The sequence below is a fragment of the Diabrotica virgifera genome, chromosome 2 (genome assembly GCF_917563875.1).
Source record: "Diabrotica virgifera virgifera chromosome 2, PGI_DIABVI_V3a".
Taxonomy (NCBI): domain Eukaryota; kingdom Metazoa; phylum Arthropoda; class Insecta; order Coleoptera; family Chrysomelidae; genus Diabrotica; species Diabrotica virgifera.
This window is the reverse complement of record NC_065444.1, coordinates 185,297,634-185,323,109: the sequence shown is the minus strand read 5'-3', so window position 1 is coordinate 185,323,109 and position 25,476 is coordinate 185,297,634. Positions and strand designations below refer to the sequence as shown.

General features: G+C 31.4%; 1 protein-coding gene across 1 annotated transcript in view; it reads right to left on the bottom strand.

Annotated features, from left to right (window-relative positions):
* LOC114338980 (kelch-like ECH-associated protein 1) overlaps positions 1 to 24,350 on the bottom strand; it is a 253,837-nt gene extending 229,487 nt beyond the window's left edge. Inside the window, exon 1 of the mRNA XM_050644119.1 lies at positions 24,170 to 24,350. The gene's annotated coding sequence lies outside the window, so the exon portion shown is untranslated. The remainder of the gene's footprint in view (positions 1 to 24,169) is intronic.
* Between the last annotated feature and the right edge of the window lie 1,126 nt (positions 24,351 to 25,476).

The following is a 25,476-nucleotide window of genomic DNA, read 5'->3' as shown; positions in this document are numbered from 1 at the left end:
TTTTGTATATATCTTACTCAGATCACGTAACTAATTAGATTATTTTATTAAGAATTAAAAAAGAAAAAGAGCTGGTACCCACAATAAAACAGTTAAAATCGAATACATCCGACACATTGTAAGAAAGAGCGAAGATATGAACTGCTGCAACTAATTTTACAGAGAAAAGTAGAAGAAAACCAGGAAGGTGAAGGATTTTCTGGCTAAAAAATCTATATATGTGGTGCAGCACAACAACTACAAATCTTTTCAGTACATTAGTATGCAAAGTATATATTTCTAGGATAATCGTCAACATCCAAAATGGATGAGCACTACAAGAAGAAGTAGATATTGGGGATCGGGAAAGTTCGGGCATACTCGAACTACGCTCTAAGAACAAACGCTGAAGATTTTTTTTTTAATTGATATTTATTTTTATTTCCATACTAATTTTTTAGTATTAACTACACAATCTACAAAAATTAAAATTTTTCAAATACTTTTAATATTTAAAGGTACCTACTGAAATTTTTTGGTAATTATTAATGTTTCACATGCTCTAAGAACAAACGTCGAAGATTTTTTTAATTTATAATCATTTTTATTTCCTTACTAATTTTTAGTATTAACTACACAATCTACAAAAAAAAAATTAAAATTTTTCAAATATTTTTTAATATTCAAAGGTATGTACCATCTTCTTTTTTGTAGTAACTCCATTTTTAAATTCACACTCGAGACATTTTCTTTTTTGTACCATGAGATTTTAACACTTTTTTAAGTCTCCTGTATTACTTTAATCTATTATGTTTTATAATGTTTTAGTATTAGAAGACCAATTTACACTAAGCTACAACGAATGTCTCTTTGGAATTATTGTGTTATCAGATACACATACCTATCATAATCCTATAAAACCAATCCAAATTCTACAAAAAAATCGTAATTAAACGAGGTTAGACAACTTCATAAAAATCAAAATAAATTAAAGATGTTACTCAACAGATTAAAAAGACAGTGAATAAAATGGTGAAATAGTAAATTTTTCCAATAAAACTGTGTGAATTAGATTTTTTTTCGGTAAATAGACAAATTCGTTGAAGTTTTTCAGAAATATTGTAAAATAGGCTAAATATACTCAGTTTTTTGGACATTCAGCCAACATTGCTTTAAACTTTTTAAGTAAATAATGTTGTAATTGTATAAATACATCGTCAGAATGAAAGAGATTGGTTGGTATAGTTTTTGAAAACATAGTTATTGCTGCATAATATATCATAGTGATACCTATTTCATAATTTATAAATTAACTGGATGATGGATAATTAGAAACGATCTTAAAAATCTTGAAATAATAAGTATGAACAATATAAATTTTAATTCATGTTTAGACTAAATAAACAAGATTTCATGAGATTTTAAACCTTTTTTAAGTCTCCTGTATTGCTTTACTCTATTATTTTTTTATAATATTTTAGTATTAGAAGACCAATTTATACTAAGCTACAAAGAATGTCTCTTTGAAATTATTGCGTAATCAGATACACATACCTATCATAATTCAATACAACCAGTCCAAATTCTACAAAAAATCGTAATTAGAGGAGGTTAGAAAACTTCTTAAAAATCAAAATAAATTAAAGATGTTACTCAACAGATTAAAAAGACAGTGAATAAAAATGGTAAATAGCAAAGTTTTCCGATAAAACTGCGTGAATTAGATTTTTTTTCGCTAAATAGACAAATTCGTTGAAGTTTTTCAGAAATATTGTAAAAGAGGCTAAATATACTCAGTTTCTTGGACATTCAGCCAACATTACTTTAAAATTTTCAAGTGAATAATGTATATAATATGTATTTGTTGTATCGATAGTTTTGCTTGTAAGATGTTTATTTCGTATCTCATGCACTCTGATATTCGTAATTTACTTCTTAGTTCTATTATGTATTGTTTATTTAATTCGATATTTCTTTTTTTGTAAGATTTTAATGATACGGTGAAACAGTAAATTTTTCCAATAAATCTGGGTGAATTAGTTTTCTTTTTTGGTTATATAGTGTAACAACCTAGACACCTTTTTTTCCAGCAGTAATGATATTTTATTTCAATATTTCCATCGTCACTACGATGAGAATCGTAGGTAATCATTTAATTTTAGAAAATATTTATCCTGAATAAGATTCAAATTTACATGTCTATCAAGTTTGTTTTGTTTAGGCAAGCAGGCACTAATTCGTAAAATTATTTTTCCTTAACTTGATTTAATTCCAAAGCATAAACATTCACTGATATACTATTTACTATTTCAAACTTCGAGTTATGACTTATTGGAGCTTCCAAGTCCTCGGTTTTCAAAACAGTATATGGATATGACGATGTAAGTTCTTTATTTATTTTATTTTAGCTGGATAAAGAGAGCTAATAATCATCTAATAAAAGCAATTTTGATCATCATTTTTGATATTTATGTACCAAATTATGTACACTTTTTTAGACGTTGTCAACACTGCTTTAAAATATTTCGGCAAATAATGGTGTAATTGTAGAAATACATTTGAAACTAGCCAATATGAAGGAGATTGGTTGGTAGCGTTTTTTGAAAGCATAATATCTTAAGGAGTTACTTATTGCATTTATAAATTAACTCGATGATGGGTAAGTAAAAATTGGGTAATATGTATTGAAAATGTGACAGTATACCTACAACAAAAGACACGATATCTTAAAATTTTTGAAATAATAAATATGAATACTAATATCCTATTTCAAGCTGGATGAGAAGCTAGAAGATAGAACTAGAAATTTTAATTCATGTTTAGACTAAATAGTCAAGATTTTTGAATTTGGTGTGCCTCTTGTATGGCTTTTCCAATGCTTGAATTTTGTATCTTATACATACCGTATTATTTTCTTCCATAGACAAATGTATCACAATATGAAAGTTCTAATCTGATTCTGATTCTAATTCTAATTTTTCCATAAGTGAATTAGAAACCTGTTTAAAATGCAATTAAAATACTGTACTTATAGAATGATTAAGAAAATTTCCGATTGTAGTAATGGCGTTAGTGCAAATAAAGAATTATATCGACACACACCTTAAGTTTCCAGATGGTTGGTAAGAATATATTTAGTTCGAATTATTTTAAAACCGTCCAAAGATCCTTCGAAACCTAGTTCGAATTATTTTAAAACCGTCCAAAGATCCTTCGAAACCAGAATCATACCAGGGTAAATTCTTAGAGTCATGCGTACTAAAAACATTCGAAAGAATGATTAAGTCATAATTAATAATGACATTATTTTCTACCTACGTATCGTGTATTTTTCGTGTTTTTTTTGTATCTTTCGTAAAACAATAAGGAGCGCAAGAAAATGTATTATTTATTATTTTTATTGTGAATAAGCCACATTTTTACTTTAAAATTAGTTTATTTTGACCTATCGATTTCCCTTTCGGAGATCATTCTCATAGTACAAATGTATTTGATTTTTTTGATTGGATCAATAGAAGTTCGATTTTTTGCTTATTATTAACTTGTGTATACCCATAATAAGTAATTTTCTCAATCGAATTACTCTACAAGACTTTTTCTTTGAAAATTTGCAATCTTTTTCTATTAAATATCTTCCTTCTAGAAATATTTTTTGTCTTTGTCATTTATAATACACTCAGTCGAAGTTCTTTTTCATATCGATGAATTCAATTTGTTTTATGCATGGGATTTTATTTGAGATCACATTTAAAACGTACTTTATAACAAAAATTTGTATTTTCCAACTGATTAGAACTCTAAATCTGGTTTGAAAATAATATGAGAAATATCGGTGGTTTGGACTTAGCGAAAGAATTTATCTGATATGTATTGTAGGTATTATCGATATAATGATAGATTTAGCAATTAGTGGCTTGCATATATTTATGCTTCATATACTGACATTTTGCACCTAGGGAGAGATAATGTAAATATTGAGAGTTGCATGGTAAAAATAAGAGGTTTACTAGTTTGGACATAATGAAAGAACGCCTGTGTATAATAGAGTACGAAAGATTTGGATGTTTCTCAGTAAAAACGAAAATACTAAAGCCCTTTTGACATGCTGATGTATTTGATTTTTATGTCTGACTAGAACTCTAAATCTGGTTTGCATACAGAGTGAGTTTTATGTATGGAAACACTCAATTATCTCGGAAACGGCTTGCAAGATTTTTATAGATTTTGATGGGTATGAATTTTCTGAGGCGGTCTATATTATAGTGACAATTACATTGTTGTCAGATTTTCCGTTTTTCTGGAAATCCAATTCCGTATTTCTAATAGGACAAGAAGTCGTTATTTGAGTTTTGAAGTCCTAAAGAAATACTGATTATTTTTCATGTTATTTTCCCTACAACTAAATGCCGTAATTTCGAAGTTATTGCTACATTTATTAAAAAAATTTAAACAAATTATAAAAACCAATAGTGTACAAAAGTATACAACACGATAGTATACGAAAAGTTTGGATGTTTCTTAGTAGAAACGAAAATACTAAAACCCTTTTGACATGCTGATGTATTTGATTTTTATGCTTGACTAGAACTCTAAATCTGGTTTGAAAATAATGTGAGAAATATCGGTGGTTTGGACTTAGCGAAAGAATTTATCTGATATGTATTTTAGGTATTAGCGATATAATGATAGATTTAGCAATTGGTGGTTTGCATATATTTGTATTCCATTTTGATACACTGATATTTTCTAGGAAGAAATAATGTAAATATTGAGAGTTGCGTGTTAAAAATAAGAGGTTTACTAGTTTGGACATATAGAAAGAACGCCCGTGTATAATATTTTACGAAAGATTTGGGTGTTTCACAGTAGAAAAGAAAATACTAAAGCCTTTTTGACATGCTGATGTATTTGATTTTTATGCCATTGTATTTTATTGGTTGAGGTACTGTAAGTTACGATTGGAAGGAAAATACGTATCTAAGACCCTTTTGACATGATGTATTTTATTTTTCTGTCACTGAACTCTATTGGTTAAATCGTATCATTTGAGAATTCGTATGTCCCTATTGCACCAAGAGGACCGAAGATACAGAACTCCTTTTTAACATTCTGCTCTATTTGATTTTTCTGTGTCTGGTGGTTAAATCATTTGTATCTAATGTCTTTATGGCATGATGTTATGTTTAATTTTTCTATATTATTCAATTTGTTAAATCACATGATACCTCGCATATCTCTCAGAGAGGGATGGATTGGACATATCAAAATACTGCTTCTATTATATCTTATACGTTATCAGGGGCATTAGTTACGTATTTTCAGGATACAGCCAAAAGGGCATTAGTTATATCTTCTGTTTTATTGGTCCAATCGTGACGTAAAAGTCGGGCCTCCACCACAAAACGAGACAAAAATGAGCAGAATGGACCTTAAATTTTTTTTTAAATTTCCCAGCATCTGGGGAAAAATTGATTTTCTATCTAACTCTAATACACAGGCTCTTATGTTGCGAAATGCCCAGTTTGTCAGTAGATCTAGGGAAATTTTTTTGTGCGCCCATACCGGTGGGCACTACATACCTACAACTTTTATTTTCTATGCCTCTCTACGTTAAGCCATTTAGGCATGCCTACAACCTTTATTGCCCATGTCTCTCCTTACGTCTATGCCTCTCTACGTTAATCCGTTTAGGTACTACATGCCTACAACTTTTATTGTCTATACCTCTCTTTTTACTTGTGTATATATAATTTTCTCAATCGAATTACTCTACAAGACTTTTTCTTTGAAAATTTGCAATCTTTTTCTATTAAATATCTTCCTTCTAGATTTTTTTTTGTCTTTGTCATTTATAATGCACTCAGTCGAAGTTCTTTTTCATATCGATGAATTCAATTTGTTTTATGTATGGGATTTTGAGATCACATTTAGAACGAATAGATTCCTTCAACGTAATATCTGTATCAGGACAAATTGGAATAAAAATAGCGAATTTAACTAAAAATACTGAAATGGAATAAAAATGGTGAATTGGAATAAAAATGGCGAATTGGTGGCACCAAATGTTATCGCCGTAGATAAAATATAGTATGCAGCTCGTAACGGTTAGTTTATGGATTAAATAACATATTCGATACTCCCCACACCTTTAACGTACCACAATCTCCAATCAGACCAATGCTAATGAGATGTCACCATCGCTTACACATAAATTATGTTACGGTCGTAGATAAAATATATGCCTCTCTACGTTAAGCCGTTTAGGTACTACATACCTACAACTTTTATTGTCTATGCCTCTCTTTTTACTTGTGTATATATAATTTTCTCAATCGAATTACTCTAAAAGACTTTTGCTTTGAAAATTTGCAACCTTTTTCTATTAAATATCTTCCTTCTAGATTTTTTTTGTCTTTGTCATTAGGTACTACATACCTACAACTTTTATTGTCTATGCCTCTCTTTTTACTTGTGTATATATAATTTTCTCAATCGAATTACTCTAAAAGACTTTTGCTTTGAAAATTTGCAATCTTTTTCTTTTAAATATCTTCCTTCTAGATTTTTTTTGTCTTTGTCAACTCAGTCGAAGTTATTTTTCATATCGATGAATTCAATTTGTTTTATGTATGGGATTTTATTTGAGATCATATTTAGAACGAATTATGGTAGATTCCTTCAGCGTAATATCTGTATCAAGACAAATTGGAATAAAAATAGCGAATTGGAATAAAAATGGTGAATTTAAATAAAAATGGACTAAAAATGGCGTCATCTAGCGGCTAATAGGTAAACTATGGTAGATTTCTTCGACGTAATGTCAAGGAAAATTGGAATAAAAATAGCGAATTGGAATAAAAATGGTGAATTTAAATAAAAATGGTCTAAAAATGGCGTCATCTAGCGGCTAATAGGAAAACTATGGTAGATTTCTTCGACGTAATGTCAAGGAAAATTGGAATAAAAATGGTGAATTTGAATAAAAATGGCAAATTGGAATAAAAATGCCGAATATGTTGCGGTCGTAGATAAAATATAGTATGCAACTCGTTAAGCTTCGATTTCTGCACGTGATTGGTTTAAATAACATATTGTGTTATGGTCGTAGATAAAATATAGTATATGTAACATGTCGCTTTCCAACGATCCCTTTGTACGTCACGAGCCAACGCGCTCCTTTCCAATACCTCACACGTCGAACCAATAACAACGGCGATATGCTTTAGTGCCGTTTTGGCTATGCCGCCATCTTTGTTTTTGTGTTAACGTATTCGTTACCCCCTCCCCTTTCCTATGATACCTCACATGTCACGATCGGACCAATAACAACGGTGATATGCTTTAGTGCCGTTTTGGCTATGCCGCCATCTTTGTTTCTTGTGTTAACGTATTCGTTACCCCCTCCCCTTTCCGATGATACCTCACACGTCACGATAGGACCAATAACAACGGAGATATGCTTTAGTGCCGTTGAAATGGAAAAATACTGAAATGGAAAAATACTGATATGGAAAAATACTGAAATGGAAAAATACTGAAATGGAATAAAAATGGCGGATTGTGGCGAATTGGAATAAACATGGCGGATTGGTGGCGCCATCTAGCTAAACTATGGTAGATTCCATTATGGAAGATTCCTTGTGACGTCAGCATCTATCTCACTCTTACTCATTGGAAAGGTACTTCTCTCTCTAACACATTGATTTCCCTATCTTGATAGTCATACCGGCTTTGATTATCTACTTATAATAATATATGTTATGAGTATTTTAAGGATATGAAAATTGGTGTGGAGAAAGAGGATAAAAATAAAAAGGTGATGGTTTGAAAATTATGATCCTATAACTTTGCCGTAAATTCCGGTCAACTTTGACCGGTTGTATCTCAGGAACTACTCATCATAATTAAATGTTTTTTCTTTTAAAAGAAGCGTCCTGCCGCTGTTTTTCGAGTACCGTTTTTATAATTTAATTTAGTTTAATATTTCCCGAGATATTCTATTTGTTTATAAGCCAAAAAATTCTTTATAATTTTAAAATATTCCTGAGGCAGCTTAAATAGTCCAATTTCAATTCTGTAAAGTACATTAGATAGGTATAGTGCCTTTTTATGAAAAAATCATTGTTATTCTTATGTATTATAATTATTGTCGTTATTATAGCGACCGTAAATTTTTAATTAATAATTCAATTGTTGCTAATATGTTCGTTCAATTTCCATCGGCTTTTGGAATTATAATCTATACGAAAAGGGTTTTTATATTACCAAGCTATTTAATTATTGATTAACAATTACTTATCTAAAAGTTTAGTTGAAAATTAAAGATTTTGTTGGAAAAACCCGCTTTTTCCGGGGAAAGTTTTCATCGAAGTAAATCGGAAAAAACACGTCTCTATGCAGAATTTATTTGCGGTGAATTTTTATTTCAGTGTTTTTGGTGTAAAGTTAAAAGCTTTGGAGTTATAGAGCAAAAATTGAAAAAAACACGATTTTCGGGCGCCATTTTGTTTATAAAAAAAGTAGCACACTATCTGCGGACTTTGCATACCTATATTATTAATATATACAATCATGAGATTCGATTCCAGCAATAAAATTGCTGGTAAATAACTTTTCCCAAAAATGGCCTATTCTCCGATAATCAGCCCAGACTATTGTTATTATTCCGGTAACAAAATTTTTTTTGCTTAGATGGAATTATACGGGGATGAATGGAAGCAATGTATTTTCTCCTAACTTTAAAAAGTTCTGTGGAAAAATGGAGGACTGATTTTGTTTCATACTCCTTTCGTACTATCTTAAAGGTATCCCTAAGATTTTGTTTTTTGAATTATCCGAATATCTCTTTTCTTGTAAAAGCCGTAAATAAAAATACTGCTTTGAAGGTTTATTTATTTAATTAAAATTATCAAACGCACTAAAATTAACAACACAAAACAAAATTAACAACAAAACAAAAGAATTCAATAGCGGGTATATCCACCTCTCGCAGCAACGACTGCTCGCAATATGTTTGGTATCGAATAAAGATGTATTATACTTGCCTGGGGAATAGCCTGATATTCCTCTACCAAGGCCATAACTGTACCAAATTTCTGGAGGCCTAGGATCACGGAGAATAGCTATTTTTAATTCATCCCATAAATGTTCAATAGGATTGAGATCTGGGCTGCATGCGGGCCATTCTCATTTTATCAATCCAACGTCTATTTAAGATATTTATGTTTATGAGTCAATCAGTGTTTTTATTTACAAAAAATTGTACAGCTCTTACAAGAAAAGAGCTATTCGGATAATTATTCAAAAAGCAAAATCTTAAGGATACCTCAAAGATAATACGAAAGGAGTATGAAATAAAATTAGCCCTCCAATTTTTCCACAGAACTTTTTAAAGTTGGGAGAAAATACAACGCTTCCATTCACCCCCGTATAATGTATAACAAACGATACCAATACATGTACCTATGTACAAACTGATGAAAGAATCTAGAAAATCGGAGTATAAATATGTAATAAAGTTATAAATTGTCAAACTTAATCAAAAATTTTGAGTAGCGTAATTTTGTGCCGGTGAGTGTATTATACACTCACCGGCAAGGTTAATCTTGGCCACCTTGTATTTCTTTCAATTTGCAGAAATTGTACCTCATTCTATGAAATATACGGTGTAAACTACCACTGAGGAAAAGAAAACAATTTTGAAAAAAAGTCATTTATCAATGCAATGTAATGTTTAAAAATATTCAAAGAAAATTTAAACAAACATAATTCTGAAAATCATAGGCTAATTAAAAAAAATATGAGTATTAATAATGGGTGTTGCTGTCTCTGACCCTTAAGATTCGTGGAGGCGGTTAGGCAATCCATTCATGATATCCTGCATATCCGATTGGGGGATATTGTGCCACTCCTCTAACACAGTCATCTTGAGCCCTCCGAAGGATGTGTACTCACTCTTGCTCTTGCCCATTTTTCACGTTGTTTCAAATGTTTTCAATTGGGTTAAGCTCGGGACTGCGTGTCGGCCATGGTAAAACTTGAATCCCGACCTCGTATGGCAACGTCCGTTATCATGCATTAATCTAAAGTTTTCACCAATGTACGGTGCGGAAGGCATGAAATGGTCTTGGAGAACTTCTTCCACGTATCTTTGAGCATTCACACTGCCTCTATCGAACACAACAAGATCTATACGAGCTTCGTAAGAGATACCTCCCCAACACTCAACGAAAAAGGTACGTAATATTAATAAAAATGTTAATTCAGACAACAAAAGCAATACTTAAAATTTGTCCAATTCTTGGTTTTATTGGAACAACAAAGCGATGTTCATCAATTAATTATGTTCGATGTAGTTGATCCAATGTATTGAATGGATGAACATCCATTTATTAATATTACGAACACTGTTCACTGAGCCAACGAACACTATTCATTGAAACAACAACGTCGTTAATTGAGCTACGAAGACTATTCGTTGTGTCAATAACAGTGTTATTTCTCCTAACGTATTTCGTTTATTTCTACAATTATTTCCGTTTATTCTCAAAATTAATTCCGTTCATTCCCACAATAAGTACGGTTATTCTTACAAGCAATTCTATTCACCCCTACTATGAACGTATTTTATATTAATAATTACTGAATGCATTAGCTCAATGTATAATATTAATTGATTAATAATAATTTTGCAAATCCCCCTTTTTTGTCCTAAACCTAATGGACTTTACACTGTGTGATTTCTCATATGTTTTCACTTATACAGTGCGGTGGAAAAAGTGTTGTCCCCTTATTAACTTATTTATTTTTAGCACAAGCAAAACGCTCGGACAGGTCGATTTTTAAAATAATCAAAGTATTTTATAACATCAATGTTTCGAACTTTACTCGATCCCTCTTCAGGTGACAGCCACAACTTTGGTTTTTTTTAATGGGAAAGTACATCATGTGACAGCTCATTTAAAAGCGTTGGAAATAGTGATTCCAAAAATGTATAACACTTTAATCCTTTTGAAGAGCGCAGGTGCAAAATGTCGATCGAATTCTTTTTAAACGCAGTCATTTTTTTTTGGAATCCTGAGAAAACTAATACCTAAGTATTTTTGAAAAATTTAAACTTATAGAAGTTCTCAGGGACTTCAGACCCTCGATAATACTGTAATATTTTATTCTGCGTTTAAATTTTTCAAAAATACTAATTAGTTTTCTCAGGATTCGACAAAAATGAAAACGATAATAGACACACGAAAACTTCTTTCCAGTCCGGACTACACTTGGAAACGAAATGAAATTATTCGACACTTTAGCAGAGATAACAGCATTGTTTAACAAATAACGATAAGGAAAAGCCGTTACATTTCAAATGGTCAAGCAAAACATTTATTGTTTCAACAACTTCGTTTATTGTTACCATGAAGGCATTGATTGTGGTTATTAAACGCAGTAGTAGATTGATTAATGCATTCGTTGTCACAACAATCAGTTTACATCTATGGAATAATCAAATATTACTCATATTAACAACATTTGTACATTGTTTTAATGAAATTTGTACGTTGTCACGATAAACCAAGGTAACTACTTATCATCTACTAAATCAAGAAAGTGCTTTGCTGCCAAAATTACCATTATTTATTAAATATAAGGAAGTAACTTATTGTTTGAATAAATTGAGTGTTATTGATTAATGTACTTTAGTTATTTTCACAATTATTATTCAATCATTGTGACAAAAACCAAATATATTGATCAATGTCTAAAAGTTCGTTGAAACAAAAAATTAAATTGTTGTTAGAACGAAATACTATTCAATAATCACTGTTAATCAATATTACGAACTAAATTTTTTTGAGTGAAATCATTATTGGCCCTCCTCGGTAAGCCACTGTTTCGGATATAGTGCATGGAGCAAACCTCTCATTTTGACGTCTGTAGATACGCTGACGTCCATCTGAACCTCTTAGTGATATTCTGCTCTCATCTAAGAACAGTATGTTCTTCCATTGCGCCAGAGTCCAGTCAGCATATTCTCCCACAAAATCAAGTCTAATAGCTTTACGGTGTTGTGGGAGTAGCTGTGGAGCGCGAGCTGGACGGAAAGCCCTTAAATTTCTTTCTGCCAGTCTTTTTCTAATGGTACGTTCACTCACACTAACATTTCTCACCTTAAAAAATGCATACGAGCTTTAGAAGCGGTGCAAAAACGATTTCTCAACACGTTGCTGACAATGAAGCAGTCATCTTGAATTGTAGTGTATCGAAGTCGGCCTTGACCTGGGCTGCGAGTGTATGAACCTGTCTCCCGAAATCGTCTGATAGCATCCCGTAGCCTAATTCAACCCCTACGTCCTCCGGAGAGCCCAAGACGGCTGCAGTAGAGGATTGACACGATATTCTCCTACCGAATATCCAGGATATCATGAATAGATTGCCCAACCAGCTCCAAGAAGTCGTAAGGGACATAGGCGGCAACACCCTTTATTAATACTCATACTTTGTTTTTCAATTAGACTGTGATTTTCAAAATTTTTGTTTGAATTTTCTTTGAAGATTTATAAAAAATGCAGTTTTGCTAAGCATCCCTTGATACATGACTTTTTTTTAACAATTTTATTGTTTTCTTTTCGTCAAAGATAGTTTTTATCGTATCTTTCATAAAATGTGGTCCAATATTGACAATTAAAGTTTTTGATTCAAATCTTTGTACTGAATGTCAGAAGGTGGGTGATTTGAATCACACTTTCTTTGAGTGCACAAAATACATTCCACACAGCTATAATTTAATCGAAGATTTAATAAAATGTAATGTTTTTCCACCTTTCAATATATCCTACCTATTGTCTCTGAACAGCAAGAATATATATATATATGATTGTTTAATGAAATTTATCTGTGAAACTAAAATTAACCTCTAAATTTATTAATCCTGATAATTTGATATATTATGTACATATGGAAAAAGAAGAAGAAGAAAATGTATAATAGTATAATGGAAAAATGTGGTGAACAACTTGGATAGTCCATAGCGGTCACCTGCAGCTTTTGAACTGAGTAGAGAGCTGTGGAAGAGTTTGCTATGGAACTCTAAGGACCTCATTGCCTTCTTTATGTATGAATAGAAAACAAAAAAGTTGTGACTATCTCTGAAAATTGAAGGAAATACAAGGTGGGCGGTTAATTGTGTTGGCGAGTGTATGTATCTCGAATAAAGTACGTTCCTCCTAGTGGCTGGAAACGGGCAACAATATTTTTGCTTATAGGGTAGTCACTAAAAGGACCTATACAGAAAAATGCAAGTGATTATGGGGTAATAGTGCATTTACATGGGTTGCATTGGTGCTATGTTGGCTAAAGTTCAGCACATAACGATGAGGGAAAATGCATTCAGGCATTTTGGCATATTAATGAGAAGACCGTCTGTAATAGTAGAGGATGCAAAGTATGCTAAATGTGCAGTTAGTCGAGCGTTATGGGGACCTATTGTTAATAGTTAATTGTATAAGTTAAGTTTTCCATTTTAGTAGGCGCTAGCCATTTTTTAATTGAATTTTCCATTTCCAACAATCGTTTTTCCGATTATAACGCCATCTATCCATAATTCGAAAAAATGTTTCGAATAAAAGTTACTTATTTTTACGTAAGGAATCCAAATCTGCAATAAAAATTGGGGGCTCCTATTTAAGATTTTAAAGTAACCCCCCCCCCACCTCCGTGGGGGTTCGTGTTTGGTGCCATTTGATAGATTTTTCAAAAATATTGAATAAGTGTATTTTACAGTTTTTCGATCTGATGTTCATTTCGCGAAATATCGCGGGATTCGTATTTAAAATATTAAATTTACCCCCCACCCCTCTCCGTGGGAAATCGTGTTTGGTATTATTCGATAGATTTTTAAAAAATATTGAGCACATATTTTTTAGTTTTTCGACCTGTCATTCATTTCGCGAAATATTCGCTTTTTTCTTGTGAAACTTTGGGACTCGCCCATTTCCTTACGCCCGACTCAAATCGTCAAATTTTTGAAATCTCCTTTGCATGTACTTAACTTACCTTATCTTAATCTAACAATTTCGAGTTTTTTTAAGGATAGATTTTTTTTCGGGCCCCCCTTAACGAACTCCCCTGTGTTAAGAGCCAATATATGGTAGAGGTACATCTGCACGGTACCAGGTTTCTCCCCATATGATAATCTGACCCGCTCGAGTAACTGCAAAAATCCCCGCTTGGGCTCCCCTACCATAATAAAGTAATAAAAATTATAATGAAATGATGGCATCTCCTCAGGTAAAATGTTCAAGAAGCAAACTGAGCCTTCGTTCGGATTTCCGGATGAGGAATATCCCAGGGAAACATCATTATACGTTAGAAAAAATAGAATATAGTCTTGGAATCTAGATATGGATGAAGGAGTAACAACTAGTATTACGACAGGTGAGGGAGAGACTAAATTTCATGTCAAACTACTATTGCTCCAAGGCTCGGAGTTTAGTTCTTCTTTAGTTTCAACAGCGAAACTACAGGATAACATTCCCTGGTGCTCAATGTATGCTGGTGATGTAGTGTTAGTAGGAAATACTGAAAATAATTTAGAACAAAAATGACAAAGACAGAGTATTTGGAAATTTCATTTAAAGAAAGAGTTATTACAAATTATAAAATTATATCTTTAGATGGTAAAATGATTATGAAAAGTAAAATAGCAATAAAATCAGCTATGATGTACGAGACCGAATGTTGGGCAGTTAAAAAGAAAGAAATGAGAATGCTTAGATGAATGAGTGAAGTAACGAAAAGGGAAAAAATGAGCAAAATGAAATAGCAAAGCTTAAGATGATTTGGTAATGTTCAATGTGGAAACGTTAATCAAACAATACGAAAAATTGCTGATTTGCGGATTCCTGGGTTTTCTTATTTAGTGTAAAAGTTTATTTATGCAGAAATCTGTTTTTTATTCCGGTATGTAAATTTTATGTAATTTTTATTTTAACTTTAAGTTAGTTTGAACTTGATGAGGTTTATTTTTTCTGTTATATTTTTATGGTAGGTACATTATGTATGTACCGAGTGTCCCGATAAGAATGGCTCTCGGCCATATCTCAGGAACCGTTTATAGTACAGCTTTGAGAAAAAAATATTTATAATAAAAGTTGCCTCGGGAAAAGCCTGGAAATTATTTTCATAATTGTAGGTTCACCGCTAGAGGGCGTAATTGAATATTAAAAATTAAAAAATCAAAATTTTACAAAATTTGTCTAATAAAAGGGAACTGGAAATCCGATCATCGTATTCTTCATAAAATTCTGCGCATATTTGATTTCAAAAGTTTAAGTTTATCTTTGCAAATAAGAGGTTGGGGTGGGTGGCAACCTTGTTATGAAAAAATGGCTGTAAGTCCGGTTCTGCTAAATGGAATTTTGTAAAAACTTGGTCTTTTTGAAAACAGCTCTTTTTCGTCAATGTAAGAGTTATAATTTCGAAACAGGCTATTAAGTAATGTGCCAGCTAGGAGGCGTTATTTAATTATTTTCAGAAATCTAGTTTTCTTTGGGAAATATTAAATACAAGTATGCATTTTTAATCCTGTATTACAAAATTAAATCAAATTAGCAACAGAATGGCGAAAACCGCATGTTGATACCTTTTTTCTGTCTCGAGATATCTTAAAAAACGTGTAAATTTTAAACCTAACCGTTACTGTCACCGGTAAACAAAGTTAAGGAAAGGTAGTGTGCTGTGGAAAAAACAAAGAAACATTTTCCAGATCTCAACGTATATAATTAATTAAAACAACAATAAAACAAACAACACTATAAAATATAACAAAGAAATAAAAACAACTACATACTTAGTGACGACTTAAATGTTCAAATTATTGCCCATCATTTTTGATTCAAGCATTTACCCTTACAAGAGTATATTGAACAGCAGTCTTAATTTCTGCTCTCGAAATGCTTTGAATGGGGTATCGTATTCACTGGATCATTTTTTCTCGACTAGGCCTAGCTGCAAAAAGATCTTTAATCCGTCCTCATATCTAAATAAAAGTGAAATACCAAACCGTCCCCACCCCGAACAGTTAAATCTTGTGATAGTCAGATAAGTGGACCCTTTCTTTTCGATAATGCTATTATTGGTGAACGCTATCTAATTTTTCTAAGGAATGAATTGCCTCTTCTTCTGGAAGATGTACCGCTAGCAGTTCGTAGGTCCATGTAGTCCATTCTTTCACGGTTTTTGCTCTAAATTTTAAAGAACCGCTTGGATTGACATGAAATTTGGCATACGTATAGCTTACATGTCAAAGAAAAAAAGTGATATTGTGCCGATGTGTGCCTTTGCCCTGGGGGTGACTTTCACCCCCTCTTGGGGGTGAAAAAATATATGTCCAAAATAAGTCCGGAAATGGGTAAACTGACTAATTTTAAGTACCTTTTGTTCTATAGAGCTTTTTCGCCAAGTCAACACTTTTCGAGTTATTTGCAAGGGAATATGTTCATTTTTCAACAAAATAACCACATTTTTAGACGGTTTTTCGCAAATAACTCAAAAAGTAAGTATTTTGTCGAAAAAAACGTTCTTAGCAAAAATATAGCCTATAAAAAAGTAAAAAAAAATGGTGTACGCGTTAGTTCTCTGGATCTCGTAGAACCAGAGTTATAGCCAATGAAAAATAGATTCATATTCACCAAATTTCAAATAGAATATTTCGACGTGAAATATCCAAAAAAATAAGCACATTTTGGGGAAAATCTATTATAACTTTTTTAAACTGTTTAAAAAAAAAGCTTTATTTCTGTTTTTACAAAAAGTTTCTAGCATTAAATTTAAGCAAGTTACGCTCAAAATAAAGTTGGTCCCTTTTGTTTTTGCAAAAAAAAATCGGGAAGACCACCCCCTAATTAGCAACTTAAATTAAATTAATCGTTACCGCTCCACAAATTATTTTACTTATTGTTGTTCTGAAGCTATTTCCTTGTGGCATTTTTATGATTAATTATTTATATGGGAAATAAGCCACAATTAAAATGAAAAAATTTTTTACTTATGTTGTGTTATATAATATGTAAGTTTCATGGATTCAAAGTGTTTATTTTTGAAAAAATTTGGTTTCAAAGTAAAAGTTTTAAAAATTTAAATTGTGAAAAATATGTTATTTTTCAAAATAACTTAAAAATTGTTAGAGATACCAAAAATCTCGAAAAACAAAAAAAGTCAGATTTGCTTTTCTGAATATCATGTATTTTTTTGTTTTTCTGTTAGACAAAAATTGATTAAGATTTGGTGTTTCTAAATTTGCATACATTCGTGATCAGTGACTCGTTCAACCCTTTTTAACTACAGCCCTTTCAATAATAAGGACTTTGAACCGATGAAACTTACACATCATATAAACAATTTATACATAAGTGAAGAAACTTGTGAAGTCATAACGATTAAGTTCATTTACGATACTAATTAGGGGGTGATTTTCTCGATTTTTTTACCAAAACCAAAAGGGACTAACTTTATTTTGAGCGTAACTTTAAACACTTTAAATAAGTTGTAATGAGTTTTCCCCGAAATGTGCTTCATTTTTAATTATTTCACGTTAAAGTATTCCATTTGGAATTTGACGAATATGAACCTATTTTTCATTAGCTATAACTCTGCTTCTACTAGGCGTAGACGTGATATATACACCATTTTTTTTAAATTTTTTACAGGCTATATTTTTGCTGAGAATGTTTTTTCGACAAAATACTTACTATTTGAGTTATTTGCGAAAAACCGTCTAAAAGCGTGGTTACTTTGTTGAAAAAATGAACATATTCACTGCCAAATAACTCGAAAAGTATTGACTTAGTGAAAAAACTCTATAGAACAAAAGTTACTTAAAATTAGCCAGTTTATCCATTTCCTCACTTTCTATGGACGAATATTTGTTCACCCCCAAGAGGGGGTGAAAACCACCCCCAGGGCAAAAGCACATATCGGCACAATATCACTTTTTTTCTTTGACTTGTTAGCTATGTGTATGCCAAATTTCATGTCAATCCAAGCGGTTCTTTAAAATTTAGAGGTTTTGCAATATTTTACCGTTAAAGAACGGACTAATGGTGTTTTAGCACGATGGTTGTCCCACGCATTTTTCCGTAGTAGTAAGAGATTTTTTAGATGAGTCATTCGCTGATAGATGAATATGACGTGGAAGCCTATTTTTTTGGCTAGCCAGATCACCAGATTTAACTGTTTTAGACTTTTATTTATGGGGGCGGATTAAAGACCTTGTTTTTGCCGCTAGACCCACTACTCGAGAAAACATGATCCAGAGAGTAGGAAACGCCATGCAAAGCATTGGGAGAGCAGAAATTGAGACTACTGTTCAATATACTCTTAAAGAGTAAATACTTGCATCGAAAATTATGGGTCATAATTTGAACATTTAAGTCGTCACTAAGTTGTTGTTTTTATTTCTTTGTTATATTTTAAAGTGTTGTTGGTCCTATTGTTGTTTTAATTAATACACGTTTACATCTAAAAAATGTTTTTTTGTTTTTTCCACAGCACACTACCTTTCCTCAACTTCGTTTATCGGTGACAGTAATCGTTATGTTTAAAATTTACACGTTTGTTAAGATATCTCGAGATAAAAAAAGGTATCGACATGCGGTTTTCGCTATTCTGTTGCTAATTTGATATAATTTTGTAATACAAGATTAAAAATGCATACTTGTATTTAATATTTTCCAAAGAAAATTAGATTTCTAAAAATAATTATGTAACGTCTCCTAGCTGGCATATTACTTAATAGGCTGTTTCGAAATTATAACTCTTACATTGACGAAAAAGAGCTGTTTTCAACAAGACCAAGTTTGCAAAATTCGATTTAGCAGAACCGGACTTACAGCCATTTTTTCATAACAAGATTCCCACTCACCCCCACCTTTTATTTGCAAAGGTAGACTTAAACTTGTGAAATCAAATATGCGTAGAATTTTATGAAGAATACAATGATCGGAATTCCAGTGCCCTTTCGTTAGGCAAATTTTGTAAAATTTTCATTTTTGATATTCAATTACGCCCTCTAGCGGTGAACCTACAATTATGAAAATAATTTCCAGGCTTTTGTCCAGGCAACTTTTGTTATAAATATTTTTTTCTCAAAGTTGTACTATAAACGGTTCCTGAGATATGGCCGAGAACCATTCTTATTGGGACACCCGGTACATATGTGTACTATCTAAGATATAAATGTTCGGATTATCCGTGCCACGTCCGGTCCCCTGGTGCAAGGATAATCGGAGTTCTACTGTTTTCCATATTGCTGTGCCCTCATTACATATCCCAAATACTTATTATAACTTTATGATTTTATGATTATTATTTTATATTCTTTATTATTTCCCTATCTCTCGAAATACTTAATTCCGTGTTGGATTTTTTCTGAATCCACAATATTCTAATCATACTTTTAACAACACATTTCAAATGACTAACTTATTTATGTGGTCTTGCTCAAATGTCCCTTTCAAGTTCATATTGTAGTATCGAAAACAAGGAACATCTCAACGCTCTTACGCTCATTTCTTAAGGTCTTGGATGCAGAGAACTGTTTTCATTTAAAAAAAAATTGGCTTTTATTTCTCTTAAGTATTCCCTGTTAATATAATTATATCATTGGCCATTGTCATGGTACTGTTGATTTCGCAATCAGATGTTATGTGTAGTGTGTGTGTTGAGGAAACGTCTTGTTAATTAGTAAAGTCGGTTTCAATGTCTTAACAAAGAGACGCTTTGTTTCTGAACGTCTTCGGTCCCTCCAGTGAATATTTGATTTTGTGATTGGCTTTTGGAAGAAAAAATATTGTGATTGGCTTGGAAGAAAAAAACACTAATTCAAGAAAATACTTATATCTAAACCGACGTAAATTTTCATGATAAAAAGTGCGTCAACATAAGATTAATTATAAAGTAAACATTTGGACTGTATTCAATATGATATGTATGTCAATATGATAGGTATGTCAATACGTACGTATTAAATAGAACGAGTATTTTTCCTAATAATTTAAACTGAGAAAATTATCGCTAGCAATTAAACAAATGGACTATCCGGTTAAGATATTGAAAAATGCCCCATGATATTCCAAAAATAAAAATACCATGTTGTTCTACATCAAAGAGTATTGACCAAAAAAACTTTTTAGACCCCTAGCACCACCCATATCCACCCAAAAAATTAAAACGTGTTTTTTGTTTTTTGGCGATATCTTCGTTTCTAATTATCGCAAAAATTTAATTTTTTTTTTTAATTTGTAGTATTTTTTATTGTCTTCTATAATATAGCAGTATCTCTTGTACAAAATTTTTGACGACAAATTAATTTTTTGTTTGCTTTTGAAATTTTTAAACTTTGTTTAAAGAACTAGGACGAACAAAATGCCAAAATAGTTATTTATGAAACAGTTCGTGAAGTATGCTTTTTGCGAACGCACGCGATGTTTAGTGTTTAGAGCACGAGCGACAGCGGGGCGAATGCTATACATCGCGTAAGTTTGCAAAAAGTAGTTTACGCACAGTTTCATACAATATTTGATCTACGATAAACAAATAAAAAAACTGTAACTCTTCGTCACTAGAATTCATTTCTTTTCTACAATTTTTAGAACTTTGACATTTAAAAATTCTAACTTCTTTCAAACCACAAAACTGTCAAAACTTTTGTTGTAATTTTTTGCTCACATGTCATCACCATGACAACGTGAAAGTTAAGGATATTTGATTATATGAAAGTGTACCAAAAAACAGTGCGAAAAAGTAAATCCCATTTAAAATAAGTAGATTGTTACTTCACGCAAACTTTAAATCCTTTTATTGGGTATGAAATTATCCCCGTGAATTTTTTCAGATTTTTATAGTAGGTGATCATGGTCAAAATAAAAAAAAATCATTTTTCGGTATTTTCTTTATAGTCCAGGAACCGAAGCTTTTCATCTCGCAATTTTTACAGAATGGATCGATTTGCTTGAAAATTTGAGAATAAGTAGTGTATAATCCAAGGATCAAAATCTATATGATGCCGAAAGGCGCTTTGACCTTGGGGGTGGTTGTCACCCCATCTCGGGGGTGGAAATTTTTCATTATTTATATTTTGATCGCAAAAGTTGATAAAATCATTCATTTTAAGCAAAAAATGTTCTATACATTTTTTTTTATAAAATTAATAGTTTTTGATTTATTCGCTATCGAATGTGTTGGTTTTATATCGAAAAAATCAATGTTTTTCGATATTATACTCATTTACGATTCACTCAATTTTTGCCGTAGAAAAAATGTTTTCAAACCAAGTTCTTGGAAATTAAATAACCTACAATTTCATATCTAAACATTTTTTCGTATCTCTGATGCTAATCTTTCTATTCTGAAGAAAATGGCATTTTTACCAAACTACAAAAATTCGTCATCCGTTTTTAACTCGTTTTTTTAAAACTAATCATTCTAAGCCAGTCAAGTTCTGGAATCTATTAATGATGCATAAAATAAAGAAGAATAAATAAGGCCAATGACTAAAAACACCGCTAACTTACATTATTATGCTTCCAATTGGATTTCTTTTTTTTTTTCAAAAAAATATATTTATTTTTTTAACCGTAACTTTTTTTATTTTCTATCCTAGAAAATTTGTTAAAAAGAATTTTGTAGGTTTTTACAAGATCTATAATTATTAATATTAAATCCTTTTAAAACCCTCAGTCGCAAAAAGAGGTGACTTTGAAAGGGTTGGTAAAGGTGGTTTTTGCATGTTATTACAAGTTTTAATTGTCAATAGCTCACAACTCAATTTTTGCCGTAAAAATTATTTTTTCCAACCATGTTCTTGGGAAATAAACAACCTACAATTTTATATTGAAATATTTTTTCGTATCTCTGATGCTAATCTTTCTATTATGAAGATAAAGGCATTTTTTACCAAACTACAAAAATTCGTTATTCGCTTTTAACTCCATTTTTTTTTTAACTAATCATTAATGTATTAAGATGTATTAATAATACATACATAAAGAAGACCAAATAAGGTCAATCACTAATTTTAATTAGGGTGGTGAGTAGGGGAAAGTTTCTGATCACTTTTTCGCTGAAAAAAATAGGGACCAACATTCTTTTTATTATAAGTCACTTAATTTTTGAGCTGGAGACTACTTTTTTATATCAGGAGATAGATATTTTTAAATACTTTAAATTAGTTTAAACAAGTTATCCTCGAAAAATTCATAGTTTTCCCGTCTTTTGACTTTGAAACTACAATATTTAGCATTTGACGAAGAAGAGCCTAACATTTAATAAAGTATAGCTCGATTACTATTGGTCTTAAAAAAAATTAAATAAAAAACGGTTTTGCTTATTTTTTTAAAAGGTACATTTTTGTTAAGCAAAGTTCTTTTGACAAAACGAAATTTTTTGAGTTATTAGCAGAAAACTGATTAAAAACATTGATTTTTTCGATATCAAACTAAGACTTTCGATAGCGAATAAATCAAAAACTATTAATTTTATCAAAAAAATGTATAGAACGTTTTTGCTTAGAATGAATGTTTTTACCAACTTTTGCGGTCAAAATAAAATAAAAAATTTCCACCCTCGAGATGGGGTGGCAACCCTCCCATGGTAAAAGCGCCTGTGGGCATCATATAGATCTTGATCCACGGACTATCCACTACTTATTCTCAAATTTTCAAGCTAATCGATCCATTCTGTAAAAATTGCGAGATTTTGTCCTATTTTAAGCTTCATTACTTGGACTATTAACCGTTTTGACTCCTGATTCAATTTTAAAATCATTCTCTGCCTTATAGGGGAGTGCATATAGATTTTCACTTCGGAAAAAATCAAATAAGATAGAACTTTTTGTAATTTCGTAAGAAACATTTTGTAAGAAATGTTTAATAAACAACATATCAAAAAGTTCTACTCGAGAAGTGGGTGCTTGATTTTTTATTAAACAAATGAACTACGAAATTTAATGTTTTTTTAAATAACTCCGAAAATATAAATTTTAGAACAAAACTGACTTGACCATTGAAAAATTCAGAAAATTTTACAAAAAAAACCCTATATAAAGAATTTTCTAAAATTAAATCTGTATCTTCTATAATTTTTTATTCTTTCAAAAAGTGGTTTTTTTCGTCTCCTGTAAAGTTGGTAAAAATGACTTATGAAGTGTTGTTAGCTAAGGGACGATATGTAATTTTTCTTCTTTATTGACAGTAGATATGAAATATACGTCAATTTGACAATTTCAGTTGAAAATGAATTATTTAAGAAAGTTACAATATTTCTCCGCTATTCTCGCATGATCATTTCTCGTATCCCCTCCAAGTACTGGCACACCGCGAATAGGGAATTGGAAGGGCTTTCAAGCAATGTTTTGTTTGACCCTCATTCCCATTAAAATGTTGGGGTGATTCTTACCCTAGTTTAGGGATAAAAATAAAACAATTGAAAATACCGAGGTTACCGAAAATACTTGTTGTGAGATGCTGTGTTGTGAGATAAATAGACCACATATCACACTAATGGTTGGCAGCTTCGACAGTGTCATAACTCAGTGTGGCAAAGATTCACTACGGGACATATACCTCATAATGCACACAACGTAAGTTTATAAATATCTCTAAATGCAGCCAAGGTGTTAATCAAAAATTGACCTGTGGCAGGGTTGTTGTAGTTCCTGATTATCTGTTTCATTTTCATCCAGTCACCCTGTAAAGTGTAAGTGGTACTTCATCACAACGCCTAACCAGTCTTCTTTTTATTCATATTATCCTTGAAGTTCTGCAAATGTTCAAAGTCTGTAAATTCTTAGCTTCTTGGTCATACTTGAATCAGAAAATAAAGATGGTAGACTTAGATAAATTGTTTATAATTTCAGGATTATTATAAGTAGGTATAGAATGACCATCCGGAGAACACTTGAAAACCATAGTTGAAAACACAGTAAATAGCCTTAACCTACATTTTTCCTAACTACCAGGACCATCCTGATCCTGGGTTATTGTACAAACAGAAATTTAATTACTATAAATTCTCCTTACAAATATTTTATTATACCACAGTATGACTACAGATTAAATTTCGGTTAATTACAAATTGCCAATAATCACAAAACAATTTTTTTAAAAAGATAACCCTTTAAACATATGATATGACTTACCGATTATAAATTATTTCTTAGAGATGGTTTCTTTATTAATTACTTCACAAAAAATTCACTATTTTTATTTGCAACACATTGTTTTTGATTTGTACACTAGACGCGGATATCCTGGTATTCCTATCATCGTTTCAAAATTATACTTTTACGTCACAGGAATTTGTTATTATGTACACCATTAGCATTTTGACAATTATTACAAATCACTATGTACTTATGCAATTTAAATTGTCCTGGAGTTAGGCAACTATAAATACAGTTTCAGGTTAAACTTAAATAAACTGCTCGTCAAAAGTTAGGGATATAGAAAATTATGCTCATTTTCAGCTGATTTTTTCGAGAACAGATTAACGGATTCCACTAATTTTTTTTATTATTTTAGATTTTTCTTTAGTATTTACACAGTTGTGCAAAGGTTTACTCAAACTTCTTTTTTGTACTTATACCGGGTAAAAGAAAAGACATGTGTTTCTTATGTTAAGTTTGAGACGCCCTGTAGGGGGGACGAGGTACAAATGTGAGTATTCATCAGAATCTAATTGTAGCCTTATGTTTTGTGAACATTTGGCTTTTTGAATGTCCCTGATATCTTTAGAAACAAAGAAAATAGACGGTTTTGTAGTTTAACATGTGTTTTAAACGAAACAAAAGTTTGAGACGCCTTGTAGGGAGGAAAAGACACAAAGGTCGATATTATGTTGTAGTCTCATATTTTACGCACATTTAATTTTTTAATTTCTCTGATATCTTAAATAACAAAGAAACTAGACGGTTTTATTCTTTAGTATGTGTTTTTACTGACGACATGCGATACGTGAAGAGGCCATGTCTTGTCATACCACTAAGATGAAATTAGTTTCTACATATATAGTGCGAAAGAAACAGAGTGTTTAAAGAAAAAAATCTGTGTAATGTTCCTCTCGCTATTTATAGAGCCTCCACGTAGACACCAAATCCGTATTTATTCTCAGGGAAATTCCGCCCCAAAACATCACAGGGCCTCCATTACACAATCTCGTCTCTCTTATATTACCCTGTGCATACCGCTTACCTGGTCGACAAATAACTCTTATAGGTGTCGATACGAATTGTTTATCTTATGTGGCTTTCTGTTTCTAAAGATTTGTTAACTGCTATTTTTTATTGTTAATTTATTTTTGTTTCAGTTAAAACACCTATTAAAGAGTAAAACCACATTTCTTTGTTTCTAAAGATATCAAGGAAATTCAAAAAAAAAATGTTCACAAAACATTAGACTACAATACGATTTCGATGTATACTAACATTTGTACCTCGTTCACCCTACA